This window comes from Mauremys mutica, chromosome 6 (genome assembly GCF_020497125.1).
Source record: "Mauremys mutica isolate MM-2020 ecotype Southern chromosome 6, ASM2049712v1, whole genome shotgun sequence".
NCBI lineage: Eukaryota > Metazoa > Chordata > Testudines > Geoemydidae > Mauremys > Mauremys mutica.
The window spans coordinates 97,597,062-97,617,743 of NC_059077.1; the positions used below are offsets into that span (position 1 = coordinate 97,597,062).

The following is a 20,682-nucleotide window of genomic DNA, read 5'->3' on the forward strand; positions in this document are numbered from 1 at the left end:
TTTGAGTTGTACATCTCCACCCAGGCCCAGTGCTATCCTTAAGCACTTAAGTCAGCCAGATAGGGCACCAGAAGTTAAGACTTGCACAACAGCAACCTCAGCTATGTAATAAATAGCAATGGACATGATTACAGGAAGCTGTGATCTCTCAAATAGTTATTTTATTAACAACAACAATAAATAGCCCTACCACCTTTTATAATGTATGGTCCCACACTATGAGTATGTGTGTGTGTCTGTCTCTCTTTCCACATACACAGCCTACAGATATCACTTCACCACTTCATCATTTACCCACTGGTGCAGGAAGTGGGAACTTGTTCAGTGCTCAACAACACTATGCGACAGACAAGTTTAGAACAGGAAGTGAAGAAGAGCTCTGCATACAACTGAAATTACAGGGAATGAAGCACTGGATAAAGAGATTGACATTTTTTGTGTCAGAATGGTATAAGAAACTACATACTTGTATTCTATTGGCACATACCTATCAACTCAGAGACTATCCAGGAACATTTAAGGTGTAAGATGCTTTCTGGATATAAATATGCTAATCTTTTAAAAATATACAGATTAAATAAATGATATAGTAAATGGAGGACTGTAAGTCATCATTAAAACAATCATCATTTAGTTCACAGTGGTATCTGAAATTACCACACTTTCTCCCTATACTTATAAAAGGAAATATCTGTGGTAACCTTGTGGTAATAGTTGGCAAGGATGACTTCTTAATGCTATCACACCCTGAAACAGGACTTTCTGTGCGGTCAGGGTTCATGCTCACATGATACCATGGAAGGTAAAGAAACACTGAAAGCCATGTAGTCTTTGAAGCAGTTAAAATCACCTCATTGACGGAGGAGAGGAGAGGTGTCTTTTTGTTCTTCTAAGGGAGAGTGGTATTTCTTGTTCCTCCTAAATTTTAATAAATGATATCATAAATGTGTGACTGAAGGATTTCAACTAAGCATTAGTACTGTTTTATTTTGGCACTGCGCAATATATTTTAGGTATGCTTTATTTAAGCAAACACATTTGGAAAAGAAACGTCAGGGGTATTAAGATGGGAGGAATTCAGTTACCTAAACTTGAATTATTTTTCCAGATACTTAAAGATATTCAAGCAGCAAAGAGTCCTGTCGAACGAAGTGGGTATTCACCCACGAAAGCTCATGCTCCAAAACATCTGTTAGTCTATAAGGTGTCACAGGACTCTTTGCTGCTTTTACAGATCCAGACTAACATGGCTACCCCTCTGATACTTGACAAAGATATTCAAATTACCTTACAGTACAATAAGCTGTATGATCTCAGTCACTGTGCCAAATTTCTATTCTTTCATTAGATAAATTCTGTGAACATGAATTTGTTAAAGAGGTCTCTTATTTTAGGAAATATAACAATAAGCCACTCCAAGGTAGGCATTAATGGACAGACAAAAAGCCCGTTGGGGAAATATTCTCATTGACTTCAATGTGTTTTGGCTCAGGCCCTAATAGACTATTGGTGTACATTGCAGGTTAGTTGGGACTGCAATGTGACATTGAGACAATGTTAGAGAATCCCCAAACTGAGGAATTTCAACATGAAAGATTATTCGTTTGAAATTTCATCCTGCATTTCAGAGTTCCTAGATCCAAGTCCTTTAGTTAGGTCACTAGCACATCACTGTACCATGTTCTTACGGCATCTAATATTTTTGCACATTCCAAAATTTCTGTGGCAATAAGGGGATGGGAATTACACAGCTCTTTCAAGAGTCTGATAGACTTAACATGCACACTATTTGCTTGTAGGGCAGTAGCATGTAAAGGTAAGTGTAGCAATTTCTGATCTGTAGAGCATGCTCTTGATAATATCTAGGAATGGGTTGCTTTTTAAGATCATAATCGATGGAGTTTGCTCCTTACACTCGAGATTTTGTGGTCCTGCATTTTATTACCAAAGATGTGTGTCTTGGAAGTGTCATTCCTGTCATAAGACAGGCTCTGTAACTGAGCAAACAGCCTAGAGCAGTGGAAGGAGGAAGAGTGGAAGAGAAGAAGGAGAACAGACCACCTCCCTTTTCAAAGAGAGACCCAACTGACATTTCTGCAAGTCTTTCAGTCCAGTTCTATACCAGCTATATTATTATTAGTGGTATTTTGGTAGTGCCTAGAAGCCCCAGTCAGTGACAAAGAAATAGTTGTTTTATAAAACATAATACAAAAAGCCAGTCCCTACCTCAAGGAGTATAGAATCTGTAGCTATCTTGTGTTTATTTTTGTTTCTTTAAAGCTTCCTTGTTAATAAAAACCAAACACAACCTCCTAAGAAAACCAAGATGATAACTAAGAATTCACCAAAGGAGTTTGAAGATCTGTTGTTCTTTTGCAGAAATAACTTTTTCAGAGATTATACCTCTATTTTTTCCATATAGTGATATTATAACTTCCTCTTTATGCCAACCAACCCTTCCCATTTGTTCCTGAAAACCAAACATGAGCATTAATCCACTACAGAAAAAAACAAACACTTCAGTCATGTGTGTCAATATTTAAGAGCAAAACACATACTTTCAGTCTAAAATATTGTTCTCCTTAATCTAACATACACCAAACCGGAAAGAACAAAGGATAAGACTCATGAAAGAGAGTATTGTGTGCGTATCTCCAAAACAGGCTGCAGCAACACTAAGGGAAAAAAATGGGTGCTATCTCAAAAACTGGAAAGGAGCAATAAATAGAGATGTATGGGTTTCAAGTTGCAGTCACCATCTTAGTTAAATAGCATAATGCATGTACTTCTCAGGGTTTACGGAAGCTATGGGTCATTTTTATAGTTGTAATGAGGCGCTTCATCCACTGAATTACTGCTGAACATGTCAAGTGAGTCCAGCTATTATCACTTGCTAATTGTGTTGCTGAGTTCAACCTCACATAGAGGATAACAATGTTTATGGAAAATGGTTGAAGGTCACAAAGAAAAAAACCCAGCAGCAAAGGGTTAAATAAAACTCTAAGTAACCCCTAAAGCATCTTAAGCATTGCAATTTTGCTGTCTGAGTGGCTGTTTTATTACCTTTGGGGGGGAAAGGGGAAGGGGAGAGACCTTCAATTATATGAGGGAGGATGACCATTATTAGACCTTTCTTTTGACCTTTTCCACTAATTCTAAATGTATCAGCAACTAATCTCTCCTCTGAGGAAAGACAGGAAAGGCTAAAGGTTAAATAAAAAGCCTTTTGATGAGCAAGAGATACATTTTAATTTCTAATAAATCAAGTGGGTTTCAAGTGGTTTGTTATTAAACAGTAACAATTCTCTGTGGGCTTTCTCCCTCCTCCCCCACTTTGGTTTGAAAAGCAGGTTGCCTTTTTGTTTTATGCAAAATGAAGGACATTACTCTTTCAGAAGCCTGATGAGTTTTGCTTTATTCAACCTGCCCTTGGAAACGTGGGAGTGAAAAGGTCAGACGTCAAAAGATTTATGCTTTGTTTTATAAGATCTTCCAGTAAGATACTCCTCATTCTCCCCCCACCCCTTCTTTTTTGTTGTGCCTGTGTGGTTTGTTGTCCATTTTCCTCCCAGACACTGCTAAAGAAAGGAAAACTCCCTGCAATCAGAAGCAAGCAGTTTACTTGCCTTGCAGATTGCAGGATATGTGAAACAGTCGGGGTAGCTTCCCATGGCTAGCAGCCAAAATCCACTCTGAGAGGGGCACATGCATCAGTGAGCCTTGTAAATCTTTTTTAACCTCCATCTCAGGCCTGGATTTATTTGTTTTTCTAGGCAGACAGATCTGGCTCCCTCCAGGCCCTACAAAATGATCTGTCACTGTCTCCCCTGATAACCCGAGGCAGCCAGTAATGAAGTCAGCTTGCCAGGCCTTACAAATGGGCCTGGTATCTCAGATCATGTTAGACCTTTTCATTTATTAGATTTCCATCTCAGGGCCTCCTATGCCTCTCTATCTTCCCCTTACATACACACATGCATACAGAGCATGGTATTCCCCAGGAGATCCCTAAGAAAGCCTGAGAGTAATTAGGGAATTTGATGCAAGAAATTGGTGTGTTTTTTAATTAGTGCGAGAGCTCCATATTTTGGGCTGCTCTCATATTGATGCTAGTGCACTTGGAATGGCCTTTGAGCTTGACATGTAATCTCATCAAGTTAACTACTCTCAGACCTGATAAAGAAACAAATGGCCGGGGGGGGGGGAGATGCTGTACATTAGCTTAAAGCAATTCCTGCAGTAAAACCAAAAATACAAAGATTTCTGTAGATTAGGAGTGGGTGATCCTGAAGAAGTTTGGAATGGAGTCCTTATCATAAAGCCTAGGCGTAACAGCTGGGAAGGGAAAGAGAGAGCATCCACCAGCTTTTAGCTTTCCTGTTGACTTCACTCTCAAAACAGCTGCAGAACTCATGAGTTCTCATTTCTGGTCTCTGTCAACATTTTTAATGCGGTGGCACAGACCTGTAAGCACTATATTGTGCGTTCAGATATGGGTGTGACCGTAGTATTTCGGAAGGAATCACATGCAGAATCTCTCTTTTGCCAGAATACGGCTCTTACTTTGGTGCCGCCCCCATCTCAAACCCAGGCTCTTCCCCAAGTTCCAGAGTCCAGCAGCATGATTCGCTGCCATTTGCTTTGCAACACAACATAACGATCCAACATAACAACACTGTCTGCCAGGCCTACAAAAATTAGGGAATGGCTGATGGACAGAGTTGGAGATAAAATAAAGGGGGAAACTATCTAATGAACTGAGCACATGATTGGAGGCAGGGAGTCCTGAATTCTAATCCCATTGTGACACTGCACCCCATAGTCTTCATAGTGATATTTTTATGATAATGTTTATAGCATAATTATGATGTATTTTATACAAGACGGATCATGTAAGGTGTCATTGGAAAAGTTATGATTTGCTGACTATGATTATCTTATTCGTTTGCATGTATCATTTTTGTATCTGAAGTTCTGAATATTGACTAGGGATCTGTAATTCAAATGGGCTTACTCTGGAAAATACCCACAGCCAGCTTTTCAGGTACAACAATGAAGAAGTCCATCAGCAAAGACAATGGATTGTGGAATAGCTTAACCTTCCTGTGGTTATTTTGGCCAGCCGATAAGCAATGGCTGCTATCACTCTACAAGGACATGTGACCAGACCACATGTCTCTGGACTCCATCTTTGGATGTCAGTATTTTTCCACAAACTAGTCTGGGAACTAAGTTTTGAAACAAAGGGTTCCCGCCCTATGCTAAAGCTATATAAGGCAGGGAGTGCCATCATCTGGGGTTCTTCACTCCCCACAAGAGAACTGGGCACACCTGAGGAACAGCTGCAAAGCAAGTGTAGCTTGTGCCTTAAGAATCTGCAGCCTGTTTGTATTAGTAGTTAGGGTGAGAGACTGTTAATTCAAATTTGATCTTTCTAGTATGTAGTATGTAACAGCTGGGAAGGGAAAGAGCAGGGCCGCCCAGAGGATTCAGGGGGCCTGGAGTCTTCAGCGGCGGGGGGCCCCCGCTTCGGCAGTAATTCGGCGGCGGGGGATGCCCCGAAGACCCCCACTGCCGAGTTACCACCAAAGACCCAGCACTTCCGTGGCAGGTCCTGGAGTGGAAGGACCCCCTGCCGCCGAATTGCTGCCGAAGACCTGGAGCAGAAGCAGCTCCGGGGGCCCGGGCCCCGTGAGAGTTTTCCGGGGGCCCCGGGGATCCCTGGGAAAGAGAGTAATAGCACCACCAGCTTAGTATGCAGGTTTGGTTATTTACTAGGTAATCTGCTTTGATCCGTTTGCTATCACTTATAATCAATTACAATCTATTTTTATAGTTAATAAACTTAGGGGGTGAAGGGAGAGCTCAGTGGTTGGAGCATTGGCCTGCTAAATCCAGGGTTGTGAGTTCAATCCTTGAGGGGGCCACTTAGGGATCTGGGGCAAAAATCAGTACTTGGTCCTGCTAGTGAAGGCAGGGGGCTGGACTCAATGACCTTTCAAGGTCCCTTCCACTTCTAGGAGATTGGTATATCTCCAATTATTAAATGTTATGTTTTAATCTAAACCAGTGAGCTTGTAGTGAAGTGCCTGGAAATCTTAGCTCAAGAGGCAGGGGCTGTTGCATATTCCTCTCCACATTGAGGGGGAGGCGAACTGGATAATAAATTCATAGTGGTTAGGGTTTGGGCCAGGACAGGAGGGTACTGCTCTGGGGTCCTAGGCCAGGAAGCTGGTGGGTATTTTGGCTGTAGCCTCTCTATTGTTGGTTCACATGCAGTGGCTATTCAGAGAGCCTGCATGTAACTGCAGCTGGATGTGTCCTTACCTGTGTGAATGCTTGTGGACGTGCAAGACCAGGAGGGTGGCTGCAGTCTGTCAGAGCAGCACCATCTGAGAGGAAGCCCACACTGGTGGGTCAGAGGGCTCAGCAGTACCCCAGTTCCAAGTGGCACCTGGGGGGAACCTGTCACACCCATATTAACACCAACTCTGTGACCTTGATAAGTTACTTCTGTACTTTAATTTCCCCGTTCATAAAATAAAGTATTTACCCAGCACCAAACCCATCACAAGGGTGCTGAGGATTAGTCAATGCTTTCAGTAGAAATTAAAGAATAATTCTCAGTATAGGCCTGACCCTCAAGTTTGGCTTGGGATTGGCTTCTATCCAAACCTCCAGTTGTCAAAGTGCTTGATACGTTTCCTTGATTTCCAGCATTAGCCACACTGATCCAGGGTGACCGTATTTCCCAAAGGGAAAATGGGATACAGCCTGGGGCTGGCCCCACTCCTCCTCTCCCCCCCAACTCCCATGCATGGGGCTCACCTGAGCCCACCACTCGGGGCTGGCAGTCTGAGGCCCCCACACACGCCAAGGCCCCTCTCCCCCAACACCCAGGGCTGGGACTGAAGCCCCATCCCCCCAGTGTGGGGCTCACCTGAGCCCCTCCCCCCGACACAGGGCTGACTGAGGCCTGCCGCCCAGGGCTGGAGCTGACAGCCCAAGGCCCAGTGTCTGGCATCGTCACTTGCCCTGCAAAACTTTCCTCCATGCGCCCCATTTGGGGGCAAAGTGATGATCAGTTGGCAAGAGCAAATGGGACAAATGCTCCATTTTGCGAAAGACAGACAGACAGAAATTGGGACATCCAGGAAAGGGCTTAAAAAGGGGACTGTCCTGGCCCAAACGGGACATATGGTCACCCCATGCTGATCACAATGGGAGTGCAAATTCCAGCTACAAGTGGACTGTAGAAACCTTGGTGGGATTTCTGGAAAGCAAATCGCAGCTGGAGTGTCCTGTAGGTAAAGACTCAGCATGAAATAATGTATGCTGTATAAGCGTGAAGTTTAATCCATTAAAAATCATGGTTATGATTTTCAAAGCCAAGCTGGAGATTTAGCCACATAACTCATTAATTTCAATGGGAATTGCGTATATAAATACCCTTGCTGGCTTTGACAAATCTCAATCATTAATTGTAACTGGAGCCAAAATACAAGCAAATCAAATGGATTCCAATGAATGTAGACACTGCCAAATAGATAATAGGCACTTTTGAACAAAGAGAGGAAAATGTCAGATAGCAGCAATGAATCTGTTTGTGCTTTCATTGCTACAGTAACTACAGTGATTGTTTGCAATATTTCCTCTTGTCATATATTTCCTAACAAGCAAATTCATTGGGATATTGCAATTTTCCAAAGTTACCTACCAGACTTGAAAGTTAAGTGTTAACTCACTCAGTTGGGAATCTAGCTTGGCTGAACTGAATAAATAATTTGACACATTCTCTAACTTTCAAGGAGACTGTATTGGTTGAAAAAATGGGGCATAATTCTAATCTCACTTTTACTTTCAGTGTAAATCAAGAATAACTTAGTTGAAGCCAATGGAATTGCAGCAACATAAAATTGGTACAAAATCAGAGAAGAATTAGACCCTGGTTATCCAAAAAGATATTAAATGGTAACTAGGTATCACAGCAAAATATGCATGTGGTGTGTGGTTTTCAGCAAGGGGATAATTCACTTATAAATCTCTAGTCTGAAGAAAAACATATTCAGATGTAGGAGCTACAAATAAAATACATGAATTAGGGGAAATGATATTTCTCCAGGGATCTGACATTCTCTTCCAAAGCCCTAGTTCTGAAAAAAGAGCTTCCATCCTTCCTGTCCCCTTTATAAAGAATGGCAGCAATTTTGTCTAGATAATTTTCTTGCAGCCTCCATTAGGCAATACCTTTTTGCCATCATGATACTGTAAGGAAATAACTGCAAAACAAAAATCAGAGAAAGAAAAAGAAAAAAAAATATTGTATGTTGATTATACAACATTTTTCTCTCCCCCTTTTCCCTGGGGATATATTCATGTTCCTGGGACTTGAGAGTGATAATCAGACATTATATAGAAGACTGTGCATTAGGAAGTGGGAACTAGACTTTGACAGAATTTAAAACCAGCTGCTAATAGCCTTATTTTCAGATAAAGCTTCCTAACAGAAGGCTTTGTGGTGACAGTATATGTTGTATGAAGTTGACTGGCAGACATTAAAAGATCAATACTACTTAGAGATGATGATGATTAGTGTCAGCACACAAGCAAGTTATTAGAACAGTATGGAAAGAACGGTGAGACTTTAACCCAGAGTTCCACTGACTCGGAGCCACATGCATTTAAGGTAAAGTTACAGCTCCTTGAGCTAACTTGTGGGAGATTTCAGTGTATTCATCCTGAAAGCAGCAGCTTATAAATATAATATTAGGCTGACTTGGGCAATGCCTAATGTCCATCTGTTCACATGACAGTGTAATCCCCAGTTTACACTAATTGTGCAGTCTCTGCACAGGAGAACCCCGCAGTGAAAATTGCCTCAGCACCTGTGGATACAGTTTACCTGGATAAAGTGAGTGACAGGAACATGAAAAAGGGTTTATTCTCCTGCCTTGGGAACAATTAGCACTGGCCTAGCAGAAACTACATTAAACATTTTTTTTCCTTCTTCAGTGCTCTGGACCACAGGAGGATTTAAATAAACACACGTGCTCGGCAGCCTTTTTACTTCCTCTGGTTTTAATAGTAAAGATGGTGCAAGAGGTTGGCAGAGACTGTCAGTCTTTCTCCCCCACATTTAGCCAGAATCATAGATTATCAGGGTTGGAAGGGACCTCAGGAGATCATCTAGTTCAACCCCCTGCTCAAAGCAGGACCAATCCCTAGACAGATTTTTGCCCCATATCCCCTAAATGGCCTCCTCAGGATTGAACTCACAACCCAAGATTTAGCAAGCCAATGCTCAAACCACTGAGCTATCCCTCCCCACAGAAACAGATTACAGCTATAAAGAATTGCTCTCTTGGTTCAGGATTTCATCTTTGCCCCTCCTTTGGTTGACCCTATTTCTAAGTCCATTGTGTCAACAAACTAGGTTACAGTCATGACCTGTTGCTCTGGGTATCACTTATACCTGCTACTTTGCCTCATGTCTTCAGAAACTCTCTCATACCCCTATTGGTGGCATCTGGTTTGAAAAAATAAGTGGTACTAAAAAAAGATTTTAAGGTCCAGCCTAAAGGCTTACAGATGGTGCACTATTCTTCCCAACCCCTCCTTACCCAGCTTACACGTCTTTTCCTGAGTTAATTCCTCCTAACAACTCACCTTCAACATGTTACCTACAAGAAAGGAGTTCAGGCTTTAAAAAAAAAAACCCAAAACACACACTCCAGGTGTGAGTGTGACAGAACTGAGGAATCAACTCTCTTTGCCTATTACCGTCACTTGCTGTCATGTCTATATTCCAGACTATGAGCACTGCAGGGAAGGCATTTATCCTTTACTAGTTGTGTAAAACACTTAGCACATCTGAGAATGCTGTAAAATAGAGCAGATTTTATATACATAGGGGCACTCTGCACTGATGTCAATGCCTGCACTATGGCAGTTATCTTCAGCACAGAGCCCACTGATCTTGATGCCAGGATCGTAGTGCCACCAATAATGAGGGTCTTGGTGCAACCAGTGTCAATGCTTGTTGACAGAGATACTCCTGCCTCATCCATTGTTGGGCTATGAGGTGCTGCATGAGCTGGGTCAGGAGAATGGAGGCCATTACTTAGTCACTGATAGGACAGATGCTTCCTCAGGAGGACAATGAAGATGACAAGGAAAGTGGCTCTGCTTTCTTTGTCCTGATTAACCTGGTTAAGTCATCTGGATGTGAGTTACTATCCAGGAATCCTCAAAAGCTAAGACCAGTAGGTATAGCACCAGTAGTCTCCTCTGAATATAAATGCTGTACTTTGACATCCTGTTCTAGATAAGTGGGTGAAGGTGGTGTGATCTTTGTTTCAACACCTCTCTCTATCTTCCATGCAGTACTAAAGAGAACCTGGTGTAGCTGAGGATTTTTTTCACCAGGCTACAGGTCCTACAACCAGGAAAAATAAGCAGAGCCATGAACCCCAACAATGTTTAAAACAAAATCCAGCCAGGCAACCACTGGGCAATTTCAGCTACCATGGGGCCTCATGACACAGAAAATAAGAAAATGCGACAGAATTCTCATTTTTTCCTCCACATAACAGCTACAACTACTGTTCAAAGTGAAAGAACATTCTCTGCTTAAGGAGAACACCCCTTCTGCACGTACTGGCTTACCCGCCAACTCAATGTTGCTCTACTGTACCACCAAATGGTACTGCAGCAAGGCCTTCATTACGGTGGCACCTGGATCAGTGGGGTCTGTGCTGAAGAAGGCAACTGCAATAGTGCAGGCATTGGCATCAATACACTGTCAGATAAACCATAAATTTGAAAGAGCTCCATCTAGTGCAGAAAAGGGCATAGCAGGAATATTAAAATTAACCGTAACATCTACAAGCAGGTGTGGGGGAGAGACAAACCAACAAAGAAAGTAAAAAGGAAAAAACAGGAGAAATAAAACCAGTGAGAGAATGACAGTTCAAGAGGATGCCTAAGGGAAGGATAAACTTGCTCCTCCCCTCTCGCTGCAGCACACATGCACAAAATGCAGGAGAGAGAAAGAGCAGGGAGAGGAATCAAGCAGCAGCACTCAATACAACCAAGCAACAGCAGCAACAAAACACTGAGGGTACATCTACACTGCAATTAAAAACCTGTGACTGGCCCGTGGCAGCTGACTCAGGCTCAGGGAAAGGGGCTGTTTAGTTGCGGTGTAGACATTTGGCTTGGGCTGGAACCCAGGCTCTGGGATGCTGCAAGGTGAAAGGGTCCCAGAGCTGAGACTTCAGCCCAACCCTGAAAGTCTACACCACATTTAAACAGCCCCTTAGCCAGAGCCCTGCGAGCCTGAGTCAGCTGGCATGAGCCGGCCACGGGTTTCTAATCGCAGTGTAGACATCCTAAGGATGGAATTTTCAGAAGTGCCTAAGGTAGTTAGTCATTAAAGTCAATGGGAGTTGGATGACTAAACTCTGTAAGCACTTTTGAAAGCCAACCCCCACAAGGCTACAAGACCAAAAGTTTAAAAAGGCACAAAAAAAGGAAACAGCCAATCAAGAGAACAAAATCATGCTGGACCAACATACTCTGCAACAAGCCACATATGCAGTAGCACAGAGCAGTAGATTACTCTGCACTTAGGACCAGATCCAAAGTCCATTGAAGTCACTGGAAAGAATCCCATGGGCTTCACTGGGCTTTTAGTCAGGCCTTTAAGCAGCTTGGCCAATGACCTTTGTAGCAATGATGCAAACCAGCAGCGTCTGCCTGAAATAGACAAATTCAGCAGAAAAGATGCAGGAAGAATTTCTCTTAGATATCCCTCCATTAAAAAAAAAAAAAAAACCAAAATTACACATCTGCCACCAAAACCAGTGGGTAAAATGGATTCACATATCTGAAGCTCTGTCCTAGAATCGCAAAATATTCAGAATGTGATTTAAGAAGCTGGTACAATAGAAAAAACATATTCTTGAATATTGTCACACACGCAAAAGCACCTGGTTCAGTTCACTATATTTTGTAGGGCCAGAATTGTCATTAAGCTCGAGTATTCAGATAATTGACACATATTGGTGAAAATATTTGCAGAGCTCCAAGGTGCCACGAATTGTGGCATGAGTGATTATTCATCTGAACATTTCTAGTGCAAAAAGCATTATTCATTATTATCCTGCTTTAAAACTTTCAGTAACCTAGTCAAGGAGCAGAACCAATACCATGCGACTTAGGTAATCAACTACACTATGTGAATTGCAAATAGTCAAAAAGAAAAATTTGTGAACAACCCATAGTCAGCTGAACTATTCAGACTATTGTTACAAATACTAAACATATCAAAAGGAAATCAGGATCAATATGTTAACAATTCACTAACCAAAATGAGGCAAAAATTGTTATTTAATGTTGACCAATGTTATTTCTAATGAATAGTGATTGCACAAATCAGATTTTGGCCAGAACACAAGGGTTAACATCCCCTTCTTACAAAAAGTGGCATATTCTTTAACAATAAGAAGTGGTCAGAACTTCGTTTTATGTTTCATTCTATTTATGTTGCAATGTCTGCCCATAAAACTATTTCTTCACACTCCGGGCAGAAATGATTTGAAGCAGGTGGCAGCAGATTCTCTGCCTATTAATGTTCTTAGCCTCAGGCTTAAGCCTGGATCTTTTCAGGCACTAGAAATATCCCTGCTTGTAATGTTTGTGGGCAATGTGCGTGTTTTCTCCCCATCAACTCCTGGCAAACCAAAACTTCCCTGTAATTTGATTTCCAAAATGCTGATCATTATCAGAGGTGCATAAGCAGCTTTTGCAGGAGTGCTCTTGAGCAACAGTTGTTCCACAAGTCTTAGCTTTGCAGAGGAAATACTTTAAAAGTCTTTTTATCAGACAAAAAGACATTTTAAAACCTTCAAATAGAACGGATCTTGCATCTGTAGCTTGTTATTTTCAAAGAGCATTAACTGCTGTGTGTAAGAAAACGGGATCAGTATTTAAGGATACCAGATTTGACCTGCAGCCTCATTACAAGAGCAGAATATTTCAGCTACTATGCCAGTGGCACAGTAGGCCTCAGACTCCTGCACAACAACAACTTACCACCAAGGGAAAAAGAGGAGGTGCGGACAGGAGAGTAATCATTAACCTGGATTCCAAACACACAATAGATGTTTTATTTCTACATGTCAAAAGGTCAGTGTTTTTTCCAAACTTATCACCTGTCATTCATCAGTCTGATAGACATTCTTTTATTGGGATTATGGCTGGTATCCTATGGTGATGGGATCCTAATGACCTTAACACTGGCAAGCTGCTAGCAGGTACTTAATATCCTCCATGTCCAAATGAGGGCACAAAATATGTGCAAATGCTGCCATCAGAATAGACAGTTTAAACCAAGTAATCATACAGAAGACAAAATAAGGAAAGGAGAGTCAGTGCCAAAGGCACATTTTTGCCTCAAGTGGCTCTTCTCTTTCATGATCTTGTGGCGCTACACATCAAAATATATAATGTTAATTTTTGTGTTCTGATGCACCATAATACTTATCATAAAAGTTATAGATCTGATTTTTAAAAGTGCTGAGCACAACTCCTCCAAATGAAATCAGCAGGGTATCTTGGTGCTCAGCACCTCGTATAATCAGGCACTAGTTGTATAGAATATATTTTGCAAAGCCAAACTATTAAACTTTAACAATAAAATTTAAGTATCACTAAGGCCACTAATCATCCCTGCAATGCATTAACTGTGTCATTTTAAGATATGGTGGCACCAATAGTCCCACAATTTTGCATATATTTCACCTCATAATAAAAAGTAAACTTGCTAGTGCCAAAAAGCTAGTGATGTAATACCTACTAATGGCACTCATCTTCCAGAGCTTCTCAAAGCCCTTTAAAGAAATCTGAAAGAATACAATGAATTCTGTGTTCCCTGAAAAAGACAAAAGCTAGTTGTTCTATCATCAGCTGGCAGGGGACCACTGACCAGGCTTTGTGACAGCCTGATTTGCATATTTAAGAAGTCACATGATTTACGGGTGGGAGACATAATTTTAAAAAGTTTCTCAAGCTGGCCTGTTTAAATTAGTCCATTTCAGTTGCATTTATTGACCATGTGCTTTTATTTATTATTCTGCATCACTGAAAATCATGATGATAACTGAACAATGCAAATACCATACATTCTGCTGGCAGAATGTGCTCTCATGCAAATTAAATAAGACAACTTGATAGATATTTTATTAATAAATAATATATTGATTTCCATTGAAGTAGACCCATTCCAACTTTCATTATACACCTAAGCTCTGTCTGGTGTGAGTTAGTCAAACATGCTTTTCAGCTCCTTTGACTTGGCATCTCAGTAGGAGCTGCCACACTGTGAACATTACTTTCTGTGAAACTCAGCCCATTGCAAAGAATTTAGCAGCTTAGCATCAGATGCAAGCTGAGCAGGAAGCTTCCCACGTAAAGTGAAATTGGCAGGTACTGGCTTTCCCATCAGCTTTGTGAAAAGACCAAACAAAAACACTTTTTGGCTAGCTTGGGTTGCAAGCTGGAGCCTTGCATAAAATACAGTTTTCGCCCCTGTGACAACTTTGCACTGAGGAGCTTCTATATTCATCAAGAAAGTGAAAAATGTCACAATCATCATGTACAGAAATACAGAGAGAGTAGCTCACATACTAGGGTGACAAAGCCCTTATAAGTAACTGGATAGAAAGGGGAGTATTATTATATTATAGTAATGTATAAAAGCATCAACTAAGCCCAACTGTCCTAGGCACTGTGTATACATGGAGTAAGAGACTGTCCCCTACCTGGAAGAGCTAAATGGACAAGACAAAGAAAAAGTGGGGAGAAGGGTATCTTCGTTTCATAAATGGAGCACTGCTGGAACAAGCAACTTGCCCAAAATCACACAGCAAGCCTGTGGCAGCACTGGGAATGGAATCCAGGTCTCCTGAGTCCCAGTCGTGAAATCAACCCTCCTCTCTAGACAAATAGTTCAACAAAACAACTATGTATGAGATTTTCCATCATTAGCCCCTCCAGGTCTGCACTATGACCCCAGTATGTCCAGAAAAGAAAGAAGGTTTAATTTTCCTAGTTCTGCATCAGATAATCAAACCACTCATTTTTGTGAAGGAAAAAAATCGTCCTTTCCCCAAAATGAAAATAATAGCAGAGAACATGAATTGATGATTGAAAAGCTACCACGGATGCCCACAGGATGTCATACATCTCCTTTTCAGGAAATTACAGCAGTAAGGAGAGCAGACAGAGACAGTAAAATGGCAATAAAATGTATTTTAATTAAATTATTCTACAATAAAGCTCAAAGGAATCTAAAAACAAAGGCTGATTATTATCCTTCTCATGCTTATTGAATAGCCTGAGCACCAAATCATTTCAAGATGAGTGCTGAGCTAGCTGCAAATTATGTCACCATGTGTCTCATCTCTCCTTTTCCCTCCCCTTCCTCCTATTTCATTTCATGTTAAGCTACGACAACATGAGTGGGACTTATATTATAGCATGCAAGCAGAAAGAATTTCACTCTTGAATCAATACACTTCATTCTACAAATATGAAATTAGTGGTTGTAATAGCACTGCCGACGAAAAGCTAGAACAAAAGTAAACTGTTACCTCCTCCTCTTGCATGTTTGCATTAGACTCTCTTTTTTGTATGTCAGAAAGAAGGATCATTGCCTAAGAAATCCAAACACAAGACAGCTTGATTACAAGGTGAGACCTCTCTCTCATTCCCTCATGTATGTGAAACAGGGATTCAGTATTAACCACTATAACACACACATACTATACTGGATCCCCACACACCTCAGTGCATTATGAAGGGATTTTTTTTTTAAATCACTCTTTATTTAGTTGAATTTTTCTGTTCTTTGGCTAGAATTTGCTACAAATGGAACAATTTGATTAGTGGCTAAAACAATAAATCCACTATCTATATTCTTGCAAATAAAAATGATGGGCCAAACCTCTGTCCTCACCCAATAAACACATATGTAACCTCTTACATCAGTGGAATTAAATAGGTTTAAATGGAGGCATAATTTGGCCCTATTGTTTAAAAGTGAGTTGCTTGCTCTCTCTCTAGGTGGCTTATATGGCCTCCATCATCATAATATATGAGGGTCTAACCTACACATTATAGGCAGACAGACAGATAAAAAATGCATGCATGTGTGTAAAAATAATCACAAATTCAATCTTTTTTTTTTCTTTCTTACCAGTTAATAGGAGACATCGGTTGATTGGAATGGGGAGCAAGAGGTTGCATGTCTAAATGTGCATATAAAGAATTGGTTGGAAACCTAAGCTGGAAAATGATGCAGTCCATGGGTATTCTTATTTCTTGTGGCAGTGAGTGCCATAGTCTAGGTCAAGCTCCTCTGAAATGTCTGTCTCCTGCTCTCACAAGCCTCCCCGCTGTTCATCAACAACTCCACTGTACCTAGGAAGTATAGCTGTGATTGGAGGTCACCGAGCTCTCTGAAATGTTTTGCAGATAAAGCCGAACTGATACATTTAATCTTTTCACCAAGAATCCAAAAATGAAAAATAAGCCTAATTTACCCTGCTGCATTTTCGTTTGGTTTCTGAAAGCTCAAAGATAATCTCTGCTTGCAATCTACAGCATCTCTTTTTGAGCTGGATCTTATTTACATCATCTGCAATACTCATGCTCACAAAGTAAAGAGCTTATAAAAGAAATTAGGTTGCTTTGGTGTGGGAGAGGGAAATAAAGGAGATTTTACAGGGCTGTGACTGAAGAGAAGGGTGATATTTTAGGACTGATGTGGGGTTGGAGGAAGTTAGAGAAAGATACATCCTCCAGAAGTATCCTGGGTTGACTGAATTAACAAGGAAGAAGAAAACTGTCCATCAAAATCCCCCCAAGTTTCCCAAAAAAAGAAAGCAATTTTCCCATGAACTTCACATATCATATCACTTTTGGGAAAAGTCTTGGAGAAATCAGAAAAGGAGTTTTAAAGTTATGGTACTGTATTTCAAAAATGTAACAGCTTTAATGTATAAAACTCATTGTATAGGCAGAATGTTTTAGCTCATAGCCTCTAAATTTGTTCTGTTGACCATACTGAAGGGAAGTGCCCATTAGTGCTTTTGCAGAGGACTGTTGGGGAACTTTTAAAGCTTTGAGGAGCTGTTTTTCTTCGTGTACATAAAGCAGTGATTAAAATATAATTGTTTATAAATATCAAACTGGCCGGTTGCTGAGTCAAGATTTTGCTGCAGCAGCTGCTGTGCTGCACTAGAGGTGATATGTGGTGGGAGGGCAAGAGGAGGGTGGAGCAGGCTGGGAGGGATAGAGCGGGAGCGGAAGCCAGCAAGAAGGTGAACTGGGGTCATGGGCTAAGGAGGTAGCTGGGGGCCTGGCATGAAATGCGGGCTGCAGGTAAGCAGGCCTTTAGGCTTGAGACCTAGGTCCTGTGGAAGTTGCTGGGGCAACGGGGGACAGATACAGGCTGGGAAGGCGCACACACACAAAAAAAGAGAGAGTTCAGGTTTGGGAGGGCAAGGAAATGTAGGTGAAAGAAGAGATAAGTTGATATGGAAAGGGGAACCATAGAAACAGGGGAGGCAAGGTCAGGGGCATGCAGAGGAAGGTGAAATGAACCAAGGAAGACGTAGAGGAAGGGTTCAGAGAGTTGAGGGCAGGGCCAGCTGCAGCTTTTTTGCTGCCCCAAGCGGCGAAGCAAAAAAAAAGAATAAAAAAATAAAGGTGCAATTGGCGGCACTTTGGCAGCAGCTCTACCGCGCCACTTCATTCTTCGGCAGCAATACGGTGGCGGGTCCTTCCCTCCAGGAGGGACAGAGGGACCCACCGCAGACCTGGACGTGATGCCCCAAGCACCTGCTTCCTGCACTGGTGCCTGGAGCCGGCCCTGGTTGAGGGAGACACAGACGGGCAGAGAAAGGTGCATTCTTTTGACCAGGAAAAAAAAAAGTACTTTAAATGCTTAAAATATTCTAGGTATAAAATATTAGAGCTAACCATTGAACTGGCATCCCACCAAGGAAATTGAAGTCTTATTACTCAGAAGATCTAGTGATTTAATGCCAAACAGGTCACAAATCAGAGAGTTCTTCCCTTGGGAAAAAAATATTTGCATCTAATCAGACACCCCTGTCAGAGGCAAAGACAATGAAACAAGCCAAATTGTTTCATATACCAAGCTATTAATTATTGGAATGACCCAGCCTAATCATGGAATAACAGCATCAATTTGGATGACAGTATTCCTATTTAAGCATCCCAGGTCACATTCAGTTTTAGTATACATGGGCAGAAGTCCTAATGACTTGAGTGGAAGTTGCCCCTGCTTATGGCTGGTCCACTGCATTCAATTGTCAGATACATTTCACAATAATAAAAGTTCCACAGACCAGTAATAAAATAAAACAAGAGCAGCTTTTTAAATGGTGACTTTCATCCTGAAGAATTCCAAAGTCTTTTACAACATATCAAACTGATCCATAAGTCACTGTGTACCAAGACAGTGGTGGATAAATGCAGGGACTTAGGAACACCAGGATCCAGGCCCCAAGTTGGAAAGGGTCTTCTAAATTCAGGATAACAGAGCACCAGGCTCAGAGGATCCACTATCCTTGGTGTGGGAGCTCATTCTGAAGGTCTCTCTGATCAGTGCTCAATTCCCTTTCAGGGCTTAATTAAGGCGCAGGCACTAACGGCCCATATGTAAGGTCCCAGCTCTGGGAGTCATGTGATTACATCAGAATCTCTGCTTTCATCAAAATAATATTTTTAAAGTATGTTTCTAACCTACACAGTTGCAAAGAAAACCTTGAAAGCACGACCTGGGTGTAGTCTGTATGTAGTACCTGAGTCTGCATATAGCAACAATAGTTCTGAGATGTGCAAACTATCCTATTTGCTTCAATGCGGTGCTAGCTCCAAACACTACTCCTTTGGGGAGTCCAACCATCACTCCAGCCTAGAGGACTCTGGGTGGAGCAGCAGAAGAAATGTGCATCTGGTCCAGCTCTCCTGAGTCCTGATAATCCAGCACAGTAGCTGTACCCCAACTGCTAGGGTAAGTACTGGGGGGCCCACTGTTGTCATCTTCAGGGAATGCTCGTTACCATCCCTTTTGCTCCTGGTGTATGTATATTCTTGAGTTGTAGGAAGAAATAGCTCATAAAGCAGTTAATGGTCTCCCTGAATGTTGTGTGTAGCCTATGAAAACTTCTGAAAGCACCTGGAGTCTGAACTATAGCCTAGGAAAAAAAGAGAGTGCAAATGTAACCAATCACTAAAGTTTACTCAATGTAATCACTTTGGCAAGTTCCTAAAGAGATCCTCTGGCAACAAGAGTATAACATCATAATGTAGCAGAAAATAGCCCATTCTAGAGTCACTCAGCAGTGACCCTCAAAGATGGCAGCAGTATTTTTGTCAACCTATCAATTTTGCATAAAAATTCCCCGTTTTAGGTATTTCTTTCCAGCATCCCAGGCTATTAATTTAAAAAAAACCAGGAGCCTAAATAGGCTCTTAAATAAGTAGCCTCAGTTTCAGACATGCTTAGCACTTAGCAATTTCCCTTGGCTTCTATCAGAGAAGCTAGATGCTAAAGGTTTAATAAACCAGGCCATTCTTTTAGAAGCCCAAATATTAACTTTAGACTCCTATTTTTTTTTTATTTTGTCCCCAGTAACTGTTTGCTAATTCCTGCCCCCCAGAACTGCTGGACCATGTCAGATTGGTGCCTTACAGAATTAAAGCATGTAGGAGGATAGTTATATTATGAAGGTGAGTTAAATTAAGGTCCCAGTCCTATAAGCTATCTGTGCACAGAACCCTATTGACATCAAAGGGAGTCCCAGGCTTAAAGCACTAAGAGCAGCAGGTCCTATGGTCATTCATGTTGTTAGTAAATTATTTCCAAGGAAAAGTAGTGATCGGCACAGGGCTTTATTATTTTCAACACACATGTAAAATCCTGCTATGCTTACTGTTCTAGAGCCTGATTTAGTGAGTGTCCACAACTTCCTTTGAGGTGCTGAGCAACTCATAGGATCATGACCTTGGATGCTGTGAATGAATGGTTGTAGAGTTTTGAGGTCTGGGATACAGAATGAGCGTAAGGTATTTTAATCAAAGGTCTGCTCCTGCTTCCACTGAATCAAATCACCAAAATACCATTGACTTCTGTGGGAGCAGATTGAGGCTCTAAACCCTTTTCTTTGTTTCTCCTAAATCATTCCATGTTATGCCTCTAGGAGGGGAGTTGAGGGGACTCAGCACCTTGTACATCAGGTTCATTCGTGCTTAACAACTTAAAAAAATGCAATTTCAGTGCAATATACTATCTTTTCCCACCAGTTTAATGGCTGATGAGTGTAAATAGCATGCAGTGATTTGTTAGAAGCGTTGTAACCTTTAACCTTTAACCTTCTTGGTGACCACTGGATGTACAAACACAAAGAATGGATTTTAAGATATAGAATAAACGTGCCTCTCTCGAAAATAATCTACCCGTAAACTCTGGGGGGGCTTCATCTACATGGCACTGCAGTAGCGGGTTAGTAGCAAGTCATACTATTACATATAATGGTTTATTTATTTTCTAATTATATATATTAATCATTATGCTCTTGACAAATGTTC

The 20,682-nt window shown here is 41.4% G+C and overlaps 1 long non-coding RNA gene across 3 annotated transcripts in view; it reads right to left on the reverse strand.

Annotated features, from left to right (window-relative positions):
* The window catches only part of LOC123373353, a 291,422-nt gene that overhangs the window by 156,315 nt on the left and 114,425 nt on the right, over nt 1–20,682 (reverse strand). For all 3 annotated transcript variants that reach the window (XR_006580681.1, XR_006580680.1, XR_006580679.1), the window contains exon 4: nt 18,894–19,289. This is a non-coding gene — a long non-coding RNA (uncharacterized LOC123373353). The remainder of the gene's footprint in view (nt 1–18,893; nt 19,290–20,682) is intronic.